Here is a 7,099-nt window from a genome sequence, read left to right as displayed (position 1 = left end):
AGTGAGGTCAGCTAGGCAACCTGAGATTTAGTGGTCTTTATCCCTTTGCTGCAACGTGGGCAGGTTCACGGGGACAGAGGCTCCAAGACCTCCCAAGAGGAAGGATGAATCTGGTAACCCCCATCATTTCTGATCGGACCCTGGAAACCTGCTCTCCAGTAGTGAAGTAAGAGGCAGTAAGACTTAACAGGGACTTTGGCTCAGCTGGAAATCACCTCAGTTACTCACACTGGATGAAGGGCAACAGGAGCTAGTGCCCCGTCACCTGCAGAAGCAAATGTAAATCATACTTGGTCCAACCTTGTTTCAACAGACAGTTGTCCAAATATCTGTGTTGAACATTTCTTTTATGTCACTCAAATTGAATGGAAAAAAATGGTAATTAAAATTTGGCTTTTGTTAGCTGCTTTGAAAGCTTTGAAAACAATACAGTGATATGCTTGTACCAACTATCATTCTAAGCACTCTGAGATTCCAAGGGTCTCTAAGGCAGTGTTTGTGCAGCCCCTTATCTCCTCTGGGCACAAGAGCCCAGCAGCTAACGGCTAAGGTTGCAGAGCTGCAAAGGTGGGTGAATGAGCACACAGCCTTAACAGGGGTCCTACTGTGAGGGCCCTAAGAGGAAACTAATGGAATCTGAGATTGGGTGTATGTATGTGGATGAGCTCAGAACCCGGACCCCTAAATTCCCCTGAACCTTCCAGGCCAACAGAAGCAACATCCTCCCTCTTTGAACAGGAGCACAGACTCCTTGTGCTTGCAGCCCCCACTTCTTGGAGCCCTCCCCTGAGAGGCACCTCACGAGATGACCTTAGATCCATCCTTACCACCCTCACCATCTCTGACAGTTACAGCCAAATCTCAGCACAGTCTGAGTGAGAAAACCCAGTCCCTGCTCTAGGAGGAATAACTTGGACACAGAAGTAATTGTCCTTGAGTTACATATACCAGCTGCACCTGGGAGGCCCCATGTGGGAGTGGATCTTGAGAGAAACAAAAGAGAATATGAGACTCAAGAGACTCAATGGGGAAAATTCACTTGCCTGGCAGCACTTTCCCAGGACTTGGGCTCAGCCACCTTCCTTGACCACTGCAGCCAATCCTAGCACACTCCTGGGATGGCTCCTTGAAGCTTGGACAGGAAAATCAGATGGAGCTGCCCCACTGCTTCAGGGTAGTATTGAGGAAGGGATCAAAAAACTCAGGAAGGTGGAAATGAAGAAATGTATTTATCAGGTAAGATGAAAAGATGTAGCATCTCAGCAGGCTTCTCAGGGGCTCTGTGAGGATGTTCATCTCACTGAGGCAGTAAGGGATATACCGTGAGGGGGAGGTAGCAGCATCTTTGGGAATTTCCATGATGGTTATTCTCTGGAATTGATGGTAGGATGTAGGGGTGCATAGAATCGGTGGGGAGAGTGGTAGTGTGGATGGAAGGCACTTGGCCACCGCAGGCAGACGCGGTGGATACAACTACAGTAACCATGGTAATTAGCAGCAGTGCTGGAGTGCAATTTAGGACGCCTTGCCTGTAAGAATCTGTTCTGAGGAGAGAGATAGGTGGATCGCTTGATTTTCTCCAAACTGTGAAAAACACCAAATATCCATCAAATATCAAACGGATGAATAATTGGTGTTAAAATCATATAATGGAATTCTCTTCAGCAATGAAAATGAACAATCCCAGCTACATGCAATAATGCGAATGACTACACTTAATGTTGAGCAAAAAAGTCAGATGCAAAGATCACATATTAAATGGTTCCGTGTATATCAAGTCCAAAACAAAGCAAATCAGAATTATGACAAAATAAAGGAGAAAAATAATATCATCTCAATAAATGCAGAAAAACCATGTGATAGTTTAACATTCCTTAGCAAGGAAAAAATGGAACCTATAGCAATGAACGAATAGATATATTAGTGAAATATTGAAAGTTTTTCTTTTACATTAGATGACCACTACTGTAGGTCTCTAGCAAGTAAAATAAGGCAAGATAAATGAATAAAATATGTAAGGATTGGAAAGGAAGAAGTAAAACTGTCATTATTTGCCAACAATGTGACTGTGTATGTAGAAAGTCTAAAAACTTTACAGATGAACCATTGGAATTAAAGAGTGAATTAAAGAGTGAATTTAACACAATAGCTTGGCAAAATTAAATACAGTAAGTCCGCTACATATGAACCTTCAAGTTGCAAACTTTCAAAGATGTGAACGTGCATAACTAACGTAAGTTAGTTCACGTGTCTGGCATATGTTGTCATGTGTGTGCATCCTCTGCAAGTGGCTGTGCTTTTGTGTACTTTATAGTACTGTATAGAGTACAGTAGCACAGTATCTTTATTTCAAGCCCAGGATGTCTGAAAGCAAGCATAAAAGCAGCGGTGATGTAGCTGGTACTGCTAAGAAGTGCCAGCTGTTGTACTGTACTACTGTACTTTTCAAGGTACTGTACTGTAAGATTAAAAATGTGTTCTTTATTTTTTGTGTTGGTTTTTTATGTATTATTTGTGTGAAAAGTATTATAAACCTATTACAGTACAGTATTATATAGCCGATTGTGTTAGTTGGGTACCTAGGCTAACTTTGTTGGACCTACGAACAAATTGGACTTACGAATGCACTCTTGGAATAGAACTCGTTCGTTTGTAGGGGACTTACTGTATGCAAAACACAAAACACAATTTTACTCCTATGTATCATCAATAATTAGAAAATGAAATTAAAATTATACTATTCACAATAACATCATAAAACATCAAATATCTAGGAGCAAATCTAATATAAAATGCACAAGCCTTCTACACTGGAAACTTTAAATCAGTACTGAGAGAAGTTAAAGAAGACCTAAATAAGTAAAGCAATGTATTTTGTTCTTGGATTGGAAGATTGGGTGTTATTAAGATGCCAATTTTCTGAGTTGATTTAATTGATAAAATCCTTATTTTAAAAAAGCTAGCAAGTGTGTGTGTATACATAGGTGCAAACTGATGGGCTAATTCTAAAAATGATACAGAATTTTAGTCCCAAGGCAAACTGGAAGAAGAAATTAAAAAGTTGAAAGATTTATACTCTGGATATCAAGACTTACGATTAAGCTAGAGTAATTAAAAGATGCGTTATTTGTGCAAAGATGGAGAAATGGACCACTGAAGAGAATTGAGAGCACAGAAACAAGCTCAATACATGCAGTCACTTGATTCATGACAAAGATATTATTGGAGAGCAGTGGGGAAAGGACAATAAATAAGTGGTGCTGGATAGGCATAAAAACCGCATATCCATAAGAAAAAGATTTAATCTTAATCTTTAACTCACATTGTAAAATAACAGAAACTACACAGATTGGTCTTTGCTCTGCTTCCTGCCACAGAGTTCCTAAAACCCTTGTAATTTCCTATGTGATAAAAGCACCAGGAGCATCTTTTGTTCTGATATTTAGTCTTTGACCTCGGTTCCTGACACAGAGCTCCTAGGTCTCTTGGATTTTCCTGAGTGATAGAGTGTCTTTTGTTTTAATAAGGTGACCTTTGGTGGGCTTCAGGATGGGGGCCGGTCACCAGAAAGACTAAGCCATGATTAGAAGTTTGGAAGTTTCAGCCCCACCCCCGTCCTCTCAGAAGAGGAGAAGTGGAGTTAATTGATCATGCTTCCATGAAGAAACCTCCTTAAAAATTTCAAAAATACGGGGCTCAAGGAGCTTGCAGGTTGGTAAACACATCTATGTGCACCCCAAATCCATGGGGACGGAAGCTGTTGTGCTGGGGACCCTTCCAGACCTCACCCTATATACCTCTTCATCTGGCTGTTTATCTGTAGCCTTCACATCATATTCTTTATTATATAATAAACCAGTAAACATAAGTAAGTGTGTTCCTGAGTTCTGTGAGCTATTTCTAGCAAATAATCAAGCATGAAGGAGGATTCTGCCAAGTCAGACAGAAGTTGTGGGTAACTTGGGGACCTCCTACTTGCAATTGGCAAGAACTTGTATTAAAAATAAAAAACTCCTAAAAATCAATAAGAAAATGACAACCCAATAAAAATAAAGTGAACAAGAGATTTTAACAACAGCTTCACCAATGGAAATACAAGTGAGTAATAAACATATGAAAAAGAACGAACACTCATTAGTCATCCGAGAAATGCAAATTAAAACCACAGTTAGATTCTGCCACACACCTACCAGAATTGCTAAAATCAAATAGGCTGCCAATAGCAAGTGTTCGCAAGAATGGAAAGCTCTCATACACCCTGGTGGGAGTATAAATGGGTACAGTCACTTTGGAAAACTGTTTCCCATTATCTATTAAAGCTAAACTTATGCATACCCCAGATCCTGTAATTCCACTCCTAGGTTTCAGCTCAACAGAAATACATACATATGTGAAAATATGTGTACAAGAATGTTTATTGCACATTATCTTTAATGGCTAAAGACTGAAAACAGATAAAAATTTCATCAACATTATAATGAAGAAATAATATTCACTGTATGAAATATCTTCATACAGTGGAATGCTATCCAGTAATTAGGATGAATTAATTACAGCTGCACACAATATAACACTATAAATCTTGCAAACATGATGTTGAGAGAAAGAAGCCAGACACGAGAAATGCGTGCTGTGTGATGCCATTATACGAAGTTAAAATACAGATAAATCTAATCTGCGATGTTAGAAATCAGTACAGTAGTTACCTTGGAGATGACTCTAGGAGTACTGATTCCAAGGGGGCTAAAGGGGCACTTGAGGGGCTGGCGTATTTTAACTCTTGATCTGGCTTCTGATTTCATGATGTGCTTTTTGTATGTGCGGTAATTCATCATGCTGTGCACTTACATAATTCACTTTTCTGAATGTGTGTTATTCTTCAATAAAGGTGTTCCTAAGATAGGAAAGAAAAGTACTTTACTGGTGCAGAAAACTCAGACATTCAGGGATAGGACTAGCTTCAAGCTCAGTCAGATTTCACTGCTAACAAATCTTTATTAAATGTGCAAGTGTCTTATTGGCAGCAGCGCTAGGATGACAAGCCAGGATATGGCCGAGTGCCTTGAATTTATGCAGTTGCTTCTCCTTCTTGGCCTTGCTTTCTTCTACCTCTCCTTCCACCCCATGAGTCATTTCCTCCAGGCCTACGGGGTTAACGCCTGCCTGTGTGTCTAAGTCTGTGCACCAGGTGTTCACTGGGCAGTGTTCGGTCCCATCTAGTTAAGGTGACATTTCACTTTTATGGGAAAAAATTTCTTGTAGTTTCCCATTATCTATTACATTCACATGAAACTGCATAAGAAATATTGTTTGGTTGGTGAATGGTCCCGTGGATTGTGATTTAGTTACTAGCCTACCCTCTCCAAGTATGGATCAAATCTATTTCTCTTATCCCTTGAGGACCATTCTTCCAAGCAGTCTAGTGCCCAACCTCTCCTCTCAAGGATGTTTGTATAGCAAACAGCCAGGCTAGGTAGAGATAGTGAACCAAGGGCAGATGTGTTTACTGTCCAGTATAATAGAGATAATGCCTGCCTGGGGAAAAGGGCAGGCAGGTCTTCTTGCAGTTGCCTTAATAAAAGATTGGGGTTTCCTAAGCTTGGGGTTCTTTGGCTATGATGAAAACCCATGGCCAGCACAGCAACGTCTTGGTCACCTCCTCATTACCCAGCGGGACTTGGGAGACAAGGGGAGCTGATGCATACATGAAGTTCATGCCGCCTGCTGTGCCCTGAGAAATAAAATTCTCTGTCTCTGACCCAGGAATCGTGTGTCTTCTCTCAGCATCCATGAAACTGTGGCAGGCTAACTTATTAGCTTGCAAGTAGGATAAATTCTCAGACCTCTTGTAATTCTTGAAAGAGATATACTTGGCTTCATCTAGTGTTGCTACTACGTTTGCAATACAAACCAAAACTGATATTCTGAGTTTAACAGCGTTAAATAATGAAAATTCAATTGAGTAAAATGTAAAGACCACATTGGCTTTATCAAATGATTCATGAATCAGGCAGCATCTCATCCAAGTTCTTAAAGGCAGAAAGAGGGTGAAACAAGGAACTTATTAGCGAAGAATGCATTGTTTCCAGGAAGGTCGACCTCCTGAGGGGAACAGAAGGGTCCTATCAGGAGGATCACCTCACTAGCACTGACCAGTTAAGATTGCATTCCTGAGAGAGTTTGAAACTGCAATTAGGCTGGGTATTAAGTCTTGGCTTGCAGTCGTGGGGCTTAGCACAAATGACTCCATTTTGAATGACTCTATTTTGGGCCTGTTGTTTTTTCTTTTGAACAGAAGCATCCTGATAAGTTGCCAAATATAGTAGGCAAAAATTGTGTGAGTTAGATAGTGACAAAATAGTTCAATTTAGTCTAGGGGTGTGGGCTTAACGATATCTCCTCCAAAGTTATCAGGAAGCTTCTTCCGTTTGGGACTAGTTCCTGCCCTTGGCCTGAGCTCGTCTGCAGGAGAGGAGGTTGTGCTGTCTCCAAGACATGACCAGTGTGACCCCAAACCAGACACGCAGTGAGTGAGGGGTGAGTCGCTGATTTTCCTCCAAAGATGGCTGGAAGGGTGACTCGCTCTGAGGAATCTTCGAGGCACTCCCAAGAAATGCTTTCGATCAGCTTCCAACACTGAAGAATGGAGGGTCTCCATTTCTTCCTCCCCATAATCTTTCTCCTCAAGCTTTGATCTAATTTCTGACACAGAGAAGAAACTTTGCTCTCCAAGTATGCATCCCAGTCACAGCATTTGTTTCTGTTTTTACCCAGTAAACTCACTTCTTGGGTGTGTGGTGAGGGTGTGACAGAGAGAGGAGACCCTGGGGTGTATCTGAAAGAATTTAATGTATTTCTGTAGCAAGGGAGGATGCACGTACACATCTGAGATGCATTTTCCAGCCGCATTTGTATTTCCAATCCACAGTCTTCTTCTGACCTGCGTTCAGCTGCACGGTGCCCCTCTTCACGTGAATCCCTGCAGGAATCTAAAGCTCACAAGTTGGAAACCAGCCCCTTGTCTCCTCTCTTTGTGGTCTCTGTCCCAGGAATGGACATTTAGTCCCATTCAAAACACAGTGTGATCAGCTCCTGCTGA

This window comes from Lipotes vexillifer, unplaced genomic scaffold (genome assembly GCF_000442215.2).
Source record: "Lipotes vexillifer unplaced genomic scaffold, Lipotes_vexillifer_v1.1 scaffold759, whole genome shotgun sequence".
In the NCBI taxonomy this organism is placed as follows: Eukaryota; Metazoa; Chordata; class Mammalia; order Artiodactyla; family Lipotidae; genus Lipotes; species Lipotes vexillifer.
This window is presented reverse-complemented; position numbering follows the sequence as displayed.